Below are 17382 nucleotides of genomic sequence, written 5' to 3' on the forward strand. Positions count from 1 at the left end.
CCCTGGGGACCCTCACTTCTAACCATGCCACATGGGTAGAGGTACCTACTGCTTTAACAAGCCGGTTGTTTTTCATCAACCTCAACTGCCTTAGTACATCTAACCTCACATACAAGACAACTCTAGGAAACGTGTTTTTGACTCTCTGCTCACCATCTGAACACACTAGTCTATTTGCAGACAGCTAGTAAGTCCAGTACAGTTTGATGCAGTGACTTCGAAAGGGAGGAAACGGCAACTGGAAAAGCTGAGGTCTGGCTTATTCCTTCAGTCCTTTCTTGGCCTTTGTGCTACCCAGATGTCTGTTGGCAAATTCCTCTGTTTGACGATCAGCAGCTGTTTAACAAAGATCAATGCATTAGTCAATGGTGCCCACACTGACTACTCAGTTCCCAACGTAATGGTTTGTTTATGAATGGGTTAACTGATCGCTGGCTTGTTGAGTGTGGCAAAGCGCCAATCCTTCTTCTGTAATATATGCAGTAGAGGGTGTGGGGCCTCCTGTTGGCAGCCACCACCATGAAGTCAGAGACCACTGCCCCCACCTCCTTTCTGAAAATTACAGGATAGGGGAGGCAGAAAGAAAGAGGGAAGATGGTTCCGTTTCTTAAAATAACTTTACTACTTAAATTCCCTCATCTCTATGTTTATCATGTATTTAAATCAATTTCCATTGACTGGAGACCGTTATGTAATATAATAAGCTCAAAAGACATGTGTGCTTTCTTCTGAAATTTCAAACATAGATGCACTTTACTGAAATAAAGTCTCCACAGCATTGTTTCTTGGGGCTGTTGTTGTTGTCTATGCAGAATGGTCTTGTATAAAGAGATGCATAACTTAGTTTACTAAAGCTGAATTTTCCATGGAAATTATCCAGTGCTTTCCCAATTCTCAGGCGCTTTATCTGACAGTCTTTCTTCCTCTAGATAATGGCTGGCAGCAGCCCACAGAGTGGAGGTTAGATGGTGCACTTCTGAAAAAGTCTTGAATGGAGCCATTGTTCCCCTGAGATGGTCTGTGTGTTTCACTGAACAGAGAGCAGGGTGTAAAAAAGGCACCTTGTGTGCAACTGTTGGTGAGGTTGGGGAGTGAATTAAAATCTCCAGAAAGTCTGGGCAGTGCTGTTCAGAGGAGCAGCGAACACTCTGGAAGTACTGTTAGCTCAGACATTCCAATGCGGTGAGGCAGCCTCGGGGACACGACTTCCCTCCGGTCTCATTTAGAGAAGGAGCCATGGGGTGAGCAAAGGACACTGATCTGGACCTGCTCTCTTTGCAAAGATTTGAGGAAGGCGCCCCTTTCTAGGGATGGGGCCACAGTGATGATCACACTTGGATAACTTTCCTGCTCAACAGACCTAGATTTGCCTTGCTTACTAATCATGCAATGACTCATGTGAAGGATTCAATGTTAACCGCTTGTGCATCTACCAGTTTGTAGCTATCTATTCCCACATGCTAAATTAAAAAAAAAAAAAGTCTTTGGGGGTGCCAGGTGATGGATGAAGTTTGATGTTATTCAATCATTAAATGAATTATAAAGCCATAATATAATACTGTATATTAAATAAATAGCCGACCTTGTTTATTGTCAGTGATTCTACCTCTTTCATCAGCCCTTTATTTACTTGTTCAGGATAACATAGCCTCAGGGACTGAGTGAATTACCACTTCTCATTGTACTAGTGCTAAAATCCCAAGATCTTAAGGAACAAAGAATTTCTTCAGAGCTCTCTGCAGAGACCTTTCTGAAATCAGCTCTCCAGGGAGGCAGTGATGTTAGTTTTCATTAAAGTCCTAGTGGTGAGAAAACAGCAAGACAGTTTAAGGACCAGACAGGCAGATTTTTCTTAACAGCAGGATTCTTTGGGCCTCCTGTGCATTCTTGCTCCAACCTCTCCCGTATTCTGGAACATCCAAGAAGGGGAGATCACTTTTAAGAGGGACCCGAAAGAAAGGGTCAAACATGAGCAGGAGGAAAGTGTGTGGGAGGAGGCGGTGATGCTCCAGGTAGAAGGCTCAGCTTAAGTTCAGGTACAGTGCTGGAGTGGGAGAGACATTCTGTTGGGTGATCCTTATTAGCCAGGGCATGCTGGGTTACTACAGCCATGGGGAGTTAGTTTGGAGGGAAATAGGGAGCCAATGAATGTTTCTGCATAGATTAAAGTTGTAAAAGAGGAAGAATAATACAGAGTGGTTTGAAGGATTGATATGGTCCAAGGGAGAGGACAGTCGAAGGCGATATGGGCCACAGGAATGGGTCCTGATCGGATGTAGGAGAAGAGGTCAGGCCTAGGGAAGGGTCTTCCATTAGAACAGGTAGAGGGAGGAGGCACAGGTTTAGGGGAAAGGGAGGAGGATGATGATTTGATTTTTTTCCAGGTCCTTGGCTCTCGTAAGACTCATAAAAGCCGCTCCAGCGGCTAAGGAGGTTCTGTGCAGAGCCTATGGTTTCTAGCTGTTAAGATCTTCAGGCTTGCTTGAGCAATGAAAGAGTACTGGATTAGGAGTCCGCAGGCCTGGATGGCCCCGCATTACCAGCAAAAGGAGTATTTCCGGAGCCTGGCACAACGCTGGGCACATTGATGGGGCTCAATATGTATTAAATGAACGAGTGACAGAACAGATTCGAGACTTGGTGCTGCCATCTACTACAGAGACCTTGATCGTGTCATTTATCTGCCGTGAGCCTCAGTTTCCATATCTGTCAACCGGGGATGGTTCCCTGGGGTAGTGTGAGAGTACATTCCCGCCGCCTGAGGTGTGCAGAGTTCCCGCCCTTCCCGGAGTCCGGCGCCCCAAGAGCGCTCTCTCTGGCTCCCGCCAGAAAGGATGGCTCCTGGGGGCCAGGGTCAGGGGTCTGGGAAGGGGTCGCGCCGCCAGCAGCCAGCTCGGGGGAGGTGGCCGGGTCCTCGCTCCGCGCCCGCCTTCCCCGCACGGCGGGAGCCGGGGGCGGGCCCGGCACAGGCCGCTCCCCCGGTCGCTCGGCCGCCCGCGGCGGCGCTAGCGGCCTCTCACCCGGGGCGGGCGAGTTCTGGGAAAGCCCGGCCCAGGGCGGGGGCCCCGCTGCCGCCCGCGCAGCCGCCGCCGTCCGGGCAGCGCGCACAGCTCGGCGGGCGCGGACTGGGAACTGCGCAGGTCCACACGGTAACGCTGGGCAACGTGGGCAACGCGGCGGGCAGCGGGAGGGGCGGCGGCGGCGCGCCCGGGCTCTGCCTCCCGGGCTCTGCCTCTCGGGCACTTGCCTGGCTCCTGCGCGTTCCTGGGCATCGGCTTTGCAGCTGACACACAGTAGCGGGGACACCCGGCGCCGCTAGCGACAGGCGTGCGGACGGCGGGTCCCAGAGGAACTTTGCGCTTGGGGACGCCGGCGAAAGTCGCCAGGAGCGAAGAGGTGAGGAAGCGGCTCTGTAACTTGGTTCCTGAGGACTGGAGAAGGGGAAGGATGGGTTCGTTCTCTCCCAAGGCAGTCGACCCGCCGAAGGGAGCAGCCCGATCCCGCGTACCTGGCGGAAGAGTGTCCTCGCCCTCCCGGGGGACCCGAGGCGGGTGGTACCCCAGGGCATGCAGGCCACCCTCTCAGGGGCTAAAAGACACCCTGCCAGTACCTTCACTCCAGACGTCTGCTCAGGTCACCCCTTCGTGTTGTGAGTGAGGTGTGGAGGTGGCCAGTGCAAAGAAAATCATAAGCTCTTTTTGTGGCAGTGCTTAGCAGCAGTATTTCAAGGAAAGTGCCCAAGAGATTGTTCCTGGAGAGATTTGTGTACATCAAGTCCTAGAAAATATAATATTGGACCTGGTCCCGCTCTAACTGGTAACTAGAAGAATAGCTAGCTTTTCCTTCAAGTCCTTTAATGCCACAGTAATAAATAACACTAGAGCAAGAAGTCTTCTGTCGTGACGAATGTTAGGTGCACAGCCTAAATTTGTGGGAGCTTTCACCCCCTTGCTCTGTATTGAAGCCATGAGACACTTAGTTCAGCCGACTTAACCAATTATTCAGTGTAAGACTCATTTAGTGATTAATCAGTGTCATTTTAAATAGTGAGTTCCCTGAATACATGTTAAGTAGGATTCACTTAAAACTTTTCACTCTTCCAAAAGTTATTTGCACGAAGGTCATAATTTCAGTTGCATTATGCAAAATTTGCCTGTAGGTCTTTTAGATCTCTGCAGCATTGGTGTGTTTTCATATTTCTTATACCCCCGTAGAGGTAAGGCAGGGCCACTGCCACAGAATGGGCACTACTGTGGCCAAGAATGCTTGACCACCCTAGGGAGAATTTTTGAGAGCCTGACTTGGGAGGTGGAAGCAGGTGACCCCATCGATGCTTGTACAGGTGCCCAGTTGTCATTGAGGAGAGAAGTGGACTATCTCTAGGTTACTGCATGCATCTATGTCTTCATGGATACTTTTCTGAAGAAAGTCTCATGGTGTAGTCTTCTAAACCATATGATGGCACATCTTCCCCCACATCCACCACTCTAAAGTCTAACTATCCTTCAAACTGTGTTTTGCTGGTGTTATGCAGCTTTTCCTGAAACAGCCAAACTCCACCTGCTCTGATTCCTGCAGGATTTTTTCTCCAGGGCCCTTTCTGCTCTCTACCTTCTGAGAGTTATTTATGTAGATGTCTCATTTTCCCTACTAAAGGTATTTGCTGTGGCTTTCATGGTAAAATGCTTGCACCTAGAAGACTCTTTAGAGATAATTGTGGGCCAGTATTAAATCTTAAGATTTTGGCTTTACAACATAAATATCTACTTTGGAGAAGGAGACAATATAATTGAAAGGAGCTAGAGGAATGTATAATGTTTACCATTAACACTATCCTTTATTTACAGCCCCATGGGGGAAATTCCTTTTATACCCAGGAGCCTTGTCTAATAATCATCTTTGGTTCATGCCTTGGGACCAGGTAAGAGGTGAGATTCAACTGGAGGGACGTTCTTCCAGTCCTCTTAATAACATAAACTCCTGGGATGTGCTCCAAGTTTGACCTGTCATTAAAAATTCCATACTCCAGTGGGTTAGAAGCTAGATTCCAATGAAGGCAGTTGGTTTTCTTTTTCTATTTACAACTGTTCTTAGTCACATTCTTCGCTGGGCTTTTGTTGTATACTCAAAAAAAAAAAAAAAAAAAAAAGAAATCGTCTGATGGGCAATTTGTTACCTGTAACTTTCTAAATGAATAAAAGAAGATTGAAAAACTACTGTGTATGGTGGAAGAGTTTTCTAAAGTAGGCAGCAGAGGATGTTTCCCATGCCTGGGCAAGAGGAAGGATTTGCACAGAGTGAGGCTCTGCTGCACGTGTGTGCGCGTGCGTGTGTGTTCCACACACCTGGCTGACAGGCGTCTATACAGGACAGTTGCTATGGTCCTAATGCCTTCTCTCTCTGCCGGAACTACTTCTGCGGTGGAAGAACAACAAAACAGAGCTTCTGGATTCAGAAGCAGAGAAAAAGCCAAAAACAGTAGAAGCAGCTTAGAGTGTGAATTTGTTTGCTGAAGTTGCTTTCCTCCCAACGTTCAGTTGAGATGTGTGGCATTGAGCAAGTAGGGGTTTGGTTGAGGGGAGGGAAGACAGGTGACTGGGAAGTATGGTGCTTCTGGAGGAGGGCTGGAAGGTTCTGATAGGGTTTCAGGGAAGCATGTGATTTAGTTATGTAAGGCCCAAAGAGGAGAGTTGGAGATGAAGGATTAGGGAGTGAAGAAAGAGAGGAAGAAGATATCAATGATGCATTTTGTTATAGGCCGACCATGTGACCTACAAAGAAGGGCAGAACTCTTTCTAGCGTCTTGTGTTCCTCTCTGCTCCCTGGATGCAGAATGCAGGGTTTTTACGGAGGCTATAATTCATCTGTGTTATGGCTTGAATAGATTTTTATGGGTCAGATTGGGAACCAAGCCCTCGGAGGCTGCATTGTCCAATATGGTAGTCACTAGCCACATATGGCTATTTACATTTGAATTGAAATTAGTTAAATGAAATTAACCAGCCATATTTCAAGTGCTTGAAAGCTACATGCAGCTAGTGGCTACTGTATTGGACAGTGCAGATATAGAACATTTTTACCATCTCAGAAAATCCTTCCCTAGAGAATTGTTTCAAAGGGGTAATACCTATTAATCTCCAAAGTGTACTGGTTTCCAAATGAAATTTAGTCATAACTTTAAAGCTTCCAAATTTTACATGAAAGTAATAGAAGTGGTTGTTGGTAACACTGTGGTGCCTACTACATGCCAGGCACCACTCCAAGCACTTTTATCAATTAACTCATTTAATTTTTATATATTAGAAAGTCAGTGTGAGAGATCTTATCCCTTACCTGTATTTCCAAAATCAAAAAAGCTCTGAAAACTGTGGTTTTCATAAATTTGGCTACAGAACTTGGTCTGAACTGATGTGAGGTTATGACAGTCTTTATTTTTCTCACTTGGTGAGAACTACATGTACATTTTTACTTCAGAAATTATGGGCATGTTTTATTTGCTGCAGATACCATTGGAGGTGTTATGTAATATATGGCATATGCACTTTTACCGTTACCAAATCCATAAAACTTCTGAATCACAGTTGGCTGGTTGCTCAGAATTTGGATTAGGGAGTATGGACTTCCATGATTATGCTCATTTTGAAGATGGGAAAACTGAAGCAACAAAAGGTCAAGTGACTTGTGTAAAGTCACAGCAAGGAAGTGCCAGTGTCAGGAGCCACTCAAAGTGGGCTGTCTCCAGAGTCTGTTCTCTTGACCACTGTGCTAGCCTACATTAACCTCTGGGTTCATGACCCAAAACAAATAACCGTCTTTGTTTGTTTGTTTGTTTTTTGTTTTTTGGCTAGGTGAAACCTAATAGCTTTAACTCAGCTCGTTAGAAAGTTTCACATAGTGATCTGGCTAAATTGTTTAGCAGTTGAGGTTTTGAAATGCTGTGGATGGTTCAACCACCATAATAGATGTGCTTAGCAATTGTTTAGCTTGCCCCTTTCCACCCTGTGTCAGCCACACTTGCTTTTGAGCATTCACTGTGTAAGAACTGGTAGGAAAAGAGGTGGGTGCTGGTGAAACCATTGGGCTCCTGTTGAAATCTTTGGCATGTGGGGACTTACATATTCATAACTGTTGTGGGGTGGAGGGTGGCCAGCAGTTTGGTCCTAGGGTAGATCAACTGTTACAGGCGGGGGCCATTTGGTGGACTACCAGGATTGTAAGCCTTCCTGGCATGTTTTCAGAGGGTCTGCATCAATCTGACTCAGTTGGAAGTCTTTCTAGGGAAACTGTGAATTCCTCTTTTCTTGTGGGAGTTTGAATGGAACTGCAAGGCTGGTCTGAGGGCAAGAATGGACTTTTCATTTCCCCTCCCCAAGTAGTGGGAAGCCCCAGTGATCTCTTCTTAGATTTCTGGTCCAAACCTGCCTTTGAAGAAATTATTGAGTAACCCCAAGGTTTCTCCTTTGAGTAGGAGGAGATGTTCTAGACATTTGACCTTTTGTGTGTAGTTTAGCATGGCCTCTGCAGGACCCCCTGTCTCTTTGCAGCCAGGGGGCATGTATACCTCTTGTGGCACAATCTCTGAGGCCCTTAATGATCTTTCCCCACACAACTCCCCAAATCCAGTTATCATGGCTTAAGGTATGGAGCCTGGACACTCTATTTGTCAAATTCAAGATTCTCTAGAATCAAATTTCCCTGGGGTTTACATAGTACAACCTTGGATGAGCAACTGACCTTTGCGTAAAATAGCAATAGTAATTGTACAGGGTTGCTTTGAGGCCACAGTGAGATAGTTCGCCTAAAACACTTTGCATAGAGACAGACACCTCCTGAGTGCTCAAAGTTAGCTACTAATATTAGCTAACTAACATTAAGAAACTAATGTTTCTTCCCCCAGGGCTCCTCAAGTCTTTCCAGTGTGCAATGTTAGGCTTTGGGGAGGTGTAGATGGTAGGCTAGATCATGATCTCCCAAAGATGTCCAAGTCTGAATGCCTGGAACCTGTGAATATGTTACTTTACATCACAAAAGGGACTTTTACAGATGTGATTAAATTAAAGCTCTTGAGATGATCCTGGATGATCTGGGTGGGCTCTGACTAATCTCGAGTATACTTAGAAGAGGGAGACAGGAGTGATGTGAGGAAGGGGTCATGAGCCAAGCCTCTAGAAGCTGGAAAAGGAGAGAAAATGAGTTCTTTCCTAGAGCCTCTGGAAGGAATATAGCCCTACTAACCCATTTTAGACTTCTGACCTCCAGAACTGTAGGGTAGCACATTGCTATTATTTAAACTACTAAGTTTGTGGTCATTTGTCATAGCAGCTGTAGGAAACTAATACAGCATAGAAGAATAAAGAGGAAGCAGTCGGAGTGAGAAGAAAGCTATAAAAATCAGAGAATGATAATAGCTAGCATTTAGTGAGAGCTTTGTAGTAGGTGTTGTTCTAAGCACTTTATAGGTACTAACTTGTTTAATCCCCACAATCACTTTCTGAGGTAGGTACTTTTATTATCTGCATATCACAGATGAGGAAACTGAGGCACTGAGAGGTTAAGTAACTTGCCCAACGTCACACAGCTAGTATGTAGCAGATCCGGGATGTGAGTCCAAGCATTCTGGCACTCTTAACTGTCACCCAAACTACTCCCAAAGGCAGGCATTTCTGGCTGTTGAGTCTGACGCTGTCAGCCACTGAATGGTACGTGACTGTTCGTGGGGAAAATGCAATGTTGGAATTGGAGAGAAAGAGGGCAATGTAGTTGTTTTTTTCTTCCCCAGAACACTGGTTATTGAAATACTCGTAAGTTTTCACTGTTGCCATCTCCTAGACTGCATCTGGACAGCCTGAAGCCGTGGGAGCGGTTCCTGGGCTGGCCTCCCTCTCGCTCCCACCTCTGTTCCTACAGCCGCCTTGCTCACCACAGACTGCTGGCCCCGGCGCCCTGTTGGCTCTGCTTCCTGCCTCTGTCTGTTTATTGGATTTGCCTCATTCCTGACTCTCTGCTCCAGCCCGGAATTCCACCACCTCTGAGCCCTCCAGTGCTCAAACTTGAGCTGGTTAGTGTCAGGGCCCAGATTGGAATGGCCCTCTGTGACTGCCAGTGAGGGATTATTTTGCCTTTTTCCTTTGATTATGCTGGCTGTTGTTGGTGTTCTAGCTGGGCTGCTTTTGTCTCTCAAGCACATAATTCAGAGTGATATTGGTTTGGAGCAGGGGTTTTCAAACTGTGTTCCAGGAGTGTTTGGGGCCTCTGCAGGGTGAGGGAGATGCTGGGGAATGAAGATCTTAGTCGTTTACTTCGGCTTCTACCGAGTAGTCCTGCTCTTATTTGTCTTATATACTGGTGCTCTGTTTTAGATTTTGCGTGAAACAGGGGCTCTATTGTTAAATAAAGAGACAAGTTTGAGAAGAACTAAATAGACTTGCCATAGACTTGGATGTACAAGAAATATAACTCTCTATTTTCCCTCATTTCATTTTATAAGTCTGGGATCTGGAGTCAGGTTGCTTAGATTCATTTATATCCTGCCTCTACTACTCATAATCTTCATGACCTTGTGCAAGATACTTGGCCTATTTGGACTTAAGCATCCTCATTTACATTATAGAGGGGTTACAGTAGTACCTACCAAATAGGTTTTGTAAGAATTAAATGAAATAACTCATGTCGGAGGCTTAGAACTGTACATGGTCTAGAATAAGAATTCTAACAAATATTAGCTTCTTTGATAATTTTTATTGTTGCTACTGAGTCTCCCAGTTGAATGGCAGGAAAAGAATTTAGCCTCATATCTTCATGGGGTTCCCTTCTACTGCTCTCTGAGTGGTGTTGCAGCTGCAGGTCTTACTTCCTGTCTCCCTGGCTGCCACTGAAATAGCCACTGTCCTTGTCTATGGGTGATTTCATATACAGTGCCACTGAGCTGCCTCTCATGGGTGCAGCAGCCACAGTGCCCTGAAGTCTCTGAGGTCTCATTGCCTTCTGCCAGGAAGCGAGGTTCCTTCTGCTTTCGGGACTTACAAGACATTTTGTCTTTTCTCCCCTGACTACCAGCCAGTAGGAGTTGGAATAGGGGCAAGGGTCAGAGTAAAGCTCCAGTCTCCTCCCTATTTCTGCTGGATATTGGGTCTATGATACAGATTTAATGCCCTTTAACCCTTTCCTCTGTGCTCTTAGGGTTTAAGTTTTTAAAACAAAAGCCAAAAAGGATCACAGATCTGCTCCCAGCCCCCCATATCCCTCCTCTGAAGCAGTGAGTACAGGGCTACTTGCTTGAATGGGGGAGGAAGAAGTTATCTGGGGAAAATAAAACAAAACATAGATAGGGTGCCTAATCTTGACAGGGCTGTTAGTCAAACAGTACTGGCCAGTGTCATCAGTGATGTTTGCCCAAAACCTCTTATCTCTTCTTAGTAGTGGCATCACTGCTGGCTGTGTGGTTGTATGGTAACCTCCAGAAAGTATGCTCCATTTGTAAAAATAATGAAAGGTGTCCTTTAGAGGGGCTGATGATGGGTGCACACAAGTTCAGAGCTATAACAAAACTCAGCTAGCATTTGTGTATTTTCATTGCTTTATAGGACTAGCCACATAATAATAATAAAACAGTAAGGCTGCTATATTCAGAATTATGGAAGAGGCACATATAAGGAGAGACTCTGATTTGATGACTTCACTTTAGGTTTAAACTATATAATATTACTGACTATGGAAAATCTGGAGAATGGAAAAAAATCATTTGGGAAAAAAACATGTGACGAAGTACATGCTATACAAATCTGGGATTAAAATATCACATAACATGGCTTAATTTGGATATCACAGGAATTGTTTCAAGTTACTGTCATTTCTAAAGAAAGTTCCGATTCATTTGTTGTTATTAATAACAGAAACTCAGATTTCATTGATTGAGCATGTTTTTCACATATGAAATGTTTCCCTGGAAGAATTGAAACCCTCTCTAGTAGCCTGTTTTGTCAATCTCAGAAAGGTGGATGACATTCACAAAAGCTAAATACTCAGGGCATGAAATTGTATTCCTTTTCCCTCCACAAAGGCAGAATGAATTTGGATGACAGAGCAGAGCTTGAGCAGTTTGGGTAACTGCCTGGGTCTGAGTGGATTCACTTCTCCACTACTCAGCAGGCTAATTTGCTTCTAACCCAGTTTGGCTTACTGTGCTTGAGGTTTTTCTTTCATCATGGCTTGGGCACTGTTTTAAAATTTACAGTGGTAGGGATTGGTAATTCTAGAGGTAGTTGTGAAAAAAACATGCTCAATTATTATTTGAATCTAAGAGAAGAAGGCAGGAACTATTGAGCTATGTGTAGAAGCTATATAAGTTTGCAAAAAGAACTCCAAAAATCAATCTCCTGGACTGTCAGTGCAACACAGACATCAGACAACCTTGCATGCTCTCCTATGACACCCTTGGATCTAGGCTTTTGACTGCCTTTTGCTGGCTGAGAATGGCCCGGGCGTCTCTAATGCCAAGTCATGGGATGGCTGACAACAGGTGGAGGGTGTTCCTGTTGCAGGCAGGCAAGCCCAGATCAAATTAGTCATAGAAGTTAGGAGAGTGTGCTCATTTCTGGCCGTGCTATGTATTTCTAATGAACTATCACTATCTAAACGGTCAGATATAAAATATATCACCTATTTAGGAGATACTCATTCTTTAAAAAATCTTTAATCCAAAACATAAGTTTGCTTTAACAACTAAAATTCTATATTTTATCTTAAATTATTAATACGGACATACTTCTGTTTATATTTGTTTATTAATTTTTGGTTATATGCTGTTATCCAATACTTAAAATTGAGGGGAAGAAAGGAGAAGGGTCCAAGCTTGGCCCTCTTGCTTTTGGAGGAGTTGAAGGAACCCATCTCCTAAAAGACTGATGGATTTGTCCTAAGCTACCTAGCTAGGGAGCAGTAGAATAGGGACTTTTGTTTTTTTGAATAAAATTGGGATCACATCGTAAATACATCATACCCAATTTTGGATCCTAGATTCCTTGCTTCACATTCTATCATGAAGATTGTCAACTTTAAGTAATGAGATTCAGAAAATATGATTAAGTATAGAGTTTATCTGAGCACAAATCTTGCAGATGACCACTCGAGGAATACCAGTTCTGAAATGAATGGGGTCAGTGGTCCATAGTGGAGAAGTTCTATGTCTTACTCATTGTTTTCTAAAGGTTTTATATTTTTTTATTTAATCAACTTAACTTTTTAGTAGATTCTCCTGCACTCTTTAGGTAAGGAATTATATTACCCACAAATAATGATTAATTCTCTTTTAAATCAGAAATTCCAGAACATTAGTAACTGAGTGAGGATAATAGACTGTTTTATTTTATTCCTGATTTTAATGGAAATGCTTTTCATACTTTCTAGAAGGCATAATGTTGGCTTTTGATTTAAAATAGTTTAAATTACTTTGAAGAAGTAGTTTTGTATTCCTGGATTTAAGCAAAAGATGAAAGGGAGTTGAACTTTATCAAATGCCAAAAAGGTAATCTTTGAGGTGATTTTATGCTTTTTCACATTTGACCTACTGATGTGTTCTATCAGGTTCACAAATTTCCCATCATTAAACCATGTTTGCAATCCAGCTGTGGCAGTTCATTGTCTGTTTGTTAATCAGTTGTATCTCTAAAATAGAGATATTAATCTAGAAGCCACTTAGATTTTACTTTGAACTTAAAAAATTAGCTCTACTTTAGCCATGGTCATCAAAGGCAAGAATTAAAACTAGCTTGCTGCTCCTGAGTGTGCATAGATTGAATTCCTGGAGACCCTGTGTGCTTTCCTGAGAGTGACAGGTGCAGCTTCAGATGTGGTAAGGAACTAGGGACACTGTTTATGTGGGCGAGTATAAGGAAAATGAAGTGCGCACCATGGATTGGGTAATTGGGGCTTGTGCTCTTCTAAGAAGTTTTGGTGTTAAATCAAGGGTAGCCTCTAAAATGGCCTTTCTGTGAGATGAAAATGAAATGCCTTTTTAAAAAAATTATAAGCTGGGCACAGTGACCCACGCCTGTAATCCCAGCACTTTGGGAGTCTGAGGCAGGTGGATCACAAGGTCAGGAGTTCAAGACCAGCCTGACCAAGATGGTGAAACCCTGTCTCTACTAACAATACAAAAGTTAGCCGGGCATGGTGGTGGGCACCTGTAATCCCAGCTACTTGGGAGGCTGAGGCAGGAAATTGCTTGAAGCCAGGAGGCGGAGGTTGCAGTGAGCCAAGACTGCATTACTGTACTCCAGCCTGGGCGACAGAGTGAGACTCCATCTCAAAAAAAAAAAAAAAAAAAAAAAAAAAAATTGTAAGCAAGGATGCTCTCATTTCTTTGTGTTCCTCTCAAGGTAGGCAGAATTGGAACTCTACCATCAGATGGATAGACACCATCCTTAAGGATTCTGGACACGCAGTGTAGACTTCTTTTTCTGGAGCAAAACATTAAATAGCAGAGCAGCAAACCTGCAAGATGAAGCTTGGTCCAAACCATGACCTTAGAATCTAGTAATAGTCTAATTCAATATCAAGTTTTAGTTTAGGTGAAAGCTAAGCGGGGAAAAAGTGTTTCTAAGGCAAATAGAAAGGAAAAGAGAAAGCAGGTATAAAACTTAAAACGTAAATGTCAAATACTTTAAGTTTGCATTTGACAGCACCTATGGGACTCAGAAACTGACCCAAAGATTTAGCTACTGTGTGGTTGTCTTTATGGAGAAGGTGAGGAGAATCTGAGCCCAAGATGTAAGAAGGTGGTTGGTTGCCTTCTTCACATTCTTGTTACTTATGTGTTACCCCTCATCCTTGTCTCCTTTTTGCCCACAATTTTGGACTTTTTTTCAACCATCTTTTCTCATCCATTCATCACTGATCCATTCAGCAGTTATTTGGAGTCACTCTCCTGTGTGAGGCACTATGCTGGCTGGTGGGGGCAATAGTGAGCAAGGTCTCCATAGCAACTGCCCACCTGAGTTTACCTGAGCCAGATGACCATGCAGGTGAGGACCTGACACTTTCTGTCATTTGTGAAAGAAGATATTGCTCACACTCTGTTTCTCAGGGTTTCAGACATTTATTTATTTATGGAAGGATAGAACAAAGCATTATAAGTGAGGAATCATTTTTTGACAATGTTTTGTTAAAGGGGCTTAGTTAAAACTGTAACTTCACTCATGGGAAAGAGGCTTCTGTTGCTGTTACCTGGTGTTTTCTTTTGCTAAACATTTCCATCTTCGTTCCTTCCTTTTTGAAGAAATTTATTTTTAATTTGAAGAATTAGCACATTGCAAGCAATCAGACTAGAATGTACAAGGAGAGGCAGCAAATGCTCACCTTGTGACCAGTTCTATTCAGTGGGAAGACTCAGCAAAAACTTGGGAGGATGCCCAGGACATTGGTTACTCTTGTTTTGAGGAAGCCATTCAGGTTAATCTGGAGTAACTAGTTCACATAAATGCTCTATTATTGATTTATGGCTTTGTTACTCGTTTTGAAATGAAGGACTTTGGTTCATTCTGTAAATGGAATGTTTACTGCATTCCTTGTTCTATATCCAGGATTTGCCATCAAAGATGTTTCAGTTAGTTAGAGAGACATGGCACAAATACCTGAACTTCTCAGCATCTTTACCAAGAAATGTCTGGTAAGGACATCCACCTCTGTGAGTGAGTTGCACCTCTACACCAATGATTCCACGCCTCTCCACAGCCTACTTCTCACTTCTGAGCTCCAAAGCTGCATATCGGGTTGGCTGGGTAGCATCTCCCCAAAACTCATGTCCCAAACTGAATGCGTCTTTTCCTAAACCCATTTCTCCTGTGATCTCCCATCGTGAATAGAACCTTAATCAGCCACTTGCTGAGACCAAAACCCTCACCTGATTGAGTCTGCGGTTTCTTAGCACTGAAGACCTCACCTTCTCAGTCGTGACATGCTGCTGCCTTCCCTTCTAATGTTTCTTTCCCAATAGAGTGTGTGCCCTATGAAGCCAAGGCCAGGGACTTTTGTTGGTTGTTCATTTCTATTATCTCCAGCCCTCACACAATATTGAACATGTGATAAAGGTCTCAAGAAGTACATGCTGATAGATTGTACAAATGGGAATTCCTGTCCATTCTGACTCCTAAATATCTCTGGAATCAGGCATACCCAGGTTTGATCCAGCTTTGCTGTTTTCTAACTGGGTGGACCTTGATGAAACTATTCTTAAGAAATTATTTTTAGATAATTTCTGATTTACAGATTAAGCTATTTTAAATCTCGCTATGCCTCAGTTTATGAATCTGTAAAATGGACGTAATCACAACGCTTACTTCATGGGGTTGTGGTGAGGATTAAATGAAATAGAGCGTGTAAAACTTATTACTGTGTTTGACATGTAGCGTAATCTATTATTACGAAGACAAATTTGGAGCTAGAATGTGAAAGATGTTCAATGCAGATTAAGAGACATGTACTTTATCTTTTAGAAGGTAAGGATCCAGTAAAGGTTTCTACTGTGTGGTGGAAAAACCATGAGCTATGGAATTAACAGACAAGTTCAAATGACAAGTCTACCATTTAATAACTGTGAGACTTTTTCACGTGTTTACCTAGCCATTCTCAGCCTCAGTTTCAAAGACTCTAAAATTTGGGGTAACGATACCTCCTACAAGGGATTGTTGTAAGGTATAAATGAGATGGTGTCAAAAACATCCAACGCTACTTTTTTTTTATTTAATTTACTTTCTTTAGTACTAAGCTCTAGGTTTCCTTGGAAACAGATCTGTAGTCAGAACCTTGTTCTTGTCTCAGCTCACTTTAACATTTTTTATCAGATACTTGGAGAAGGCATAAAGCCATATTTCCCAAATTGGCAAATGACTCAAAGCTGGGAAAATAGCTAATACAATAGGTGATGGAATGAAGGCTCAAAATGACTGTGGCAGGCTGGAATGTTGATCCTTTACCAAATGAGACATCTAGTTAGTGGGTCAAAGCAGTTAAGAGCAGGGAGACCACTTAGGGTGATTCTCCTAGTCCTGATGATGTATGGAAAGGATCTGAATTGAGGTGGTATCAGTGGCAACACAGGGAGTTATTAGTAGGAAAGAACCTTTTCAAAAACTCATTAGAATGTGACAGCTAATTGGATACTTGGGGGTGGGTGTGTTGATAAAGAGGACTATGGAGGACTACAGATGATTAGGAAGTTTCCTTCCTGGGTTTCTAGGGGAAAAAAGACGTGCCGGTTCATAGGAAGGAGAAAGTTAGGCAGAAGAGCTGAATTAGGGAGAGGGGGATGACAGGAGTCTGGTTTTGTACATCATGTGTTGGCTCTACTGAAGAGGAAGTTGGAAAGTCAGGACTGTAGCTCCAAGGAAAGGCTGTGTCTGGAAAGAGGCATTTGGAAGTCATCCACATAGAGGTGATAGTTGAATCTGTGGGTGGGAGGGGAGGGGATGGCCAAGGAGTGGCTGGTGCTATTCAGAATCATTAGCGTTGTTGGCTCTAACTTTAGATAAGCAGGGTAAACAAACCCTTGCCCAAGTGGGAACTAGTTCCACTGCCTTTCTGGTGCTAGTATGTAAGTCATTAAAGCAAAATTCTACAGGATAAAAAGAATCTGATAACAATTTCAAGTTTAAAAAATTATATTTTTAATTACAGAAGTGATATGCAAATACATTCTCTCTCTCTCTCTTTTTTTTTTTTTTTTTTTGCTACTGGTGTTTCCAGAAGAGTGAATGCATTCTTGTTTCTAAATAATGTAAACTACATATAGGATAAAAGCCCCGTTAGTCCCCATCAAAGCCTTTCTTTTTTTTGAAGTTATTTGGTCTGGTGTGTATTCTTATAGACTTTTTTCTATGTATTTACATAGTTACACACATGCACATGCACATAAAGATATATTTTTGTTTTTGTATGTGGTTTTCTTTTGTTTTCTATAAATGAGCTCATACTCTGTTTTGTTCAGTTTATTTTTATTTTTAATAATACGGCCAGTCATAGTGGCTTATGCTGTAATCTCAGCACTTTGGCAGGCCAAAGTGGGAGGATTGCTTGAGGCCAGGAGTTCAAGGCTAGCCTGGGCAACATAGTGAAACCCCCATCTCTACACACACACACACACAAAGAAAGAAAAATTATCTGGACATGGTGGCACACACCTATAGTCCTAACTACATGAGAGGCTGAGGTAGGAGGATTGCTTGAGCCTGGTAGTTTGAGGCTGCAGTGAGCTGTGATTGTGCCACTGCACTCCAGACTAGACAACAGAGTGAGACCCTGTCTCAAAAAAAAAAGTAACAATATACTCTGAAAATCTTTCCAGGTAATTTTATCTGGATCTAAGTCACAAAAACAATAAAATCTGTT

The 17382-nt window shown here is 43.1% G+C and overlaps 1 protein-coding gene across 1 annotated transcript in view; it reads left to right on the forward strand.

Moving 5' to 3' along the window:
- Window positions 1-3302: 3302 nt before the first annotated feature.
- The window catches only part of LOC117091605 (1-phosphatidylinositol 4,5-bisphosphate phosphodiesterase epsilon-1-like), a 39017-nt gene continuing 24937 nt past the window's right edge, over window positions 3303-17382 (forward strand). The window contains exon 1 of the mRNA XM_033224147.1: window positions 3303-3396. The gene's annotated coding sequence lies outside the window, so the exon portion shown is untranslated. The remainder of the gene's footprint in view (window positions 3397-17382) is intronic.

The sequence above is a fragment of the Trachypithecus francoisi genome, unplaced genomic scaffold, assembly GCF_009764315.1.
Source record: "Trachypithecus francoisi isolate TF-2019V2 unplaced genomic scaffold, Tfra_2.0 Contig01436, whole genome shotgun sequence".
In the NCBI taxonomy this organism is placed as follows: domain Eukaryota; kingdom Metazoa; phylum Chordata; class Mammalia; order Primates; family Cercopithecidae; genus Trachypithecus; species Trachypithecus francoisi.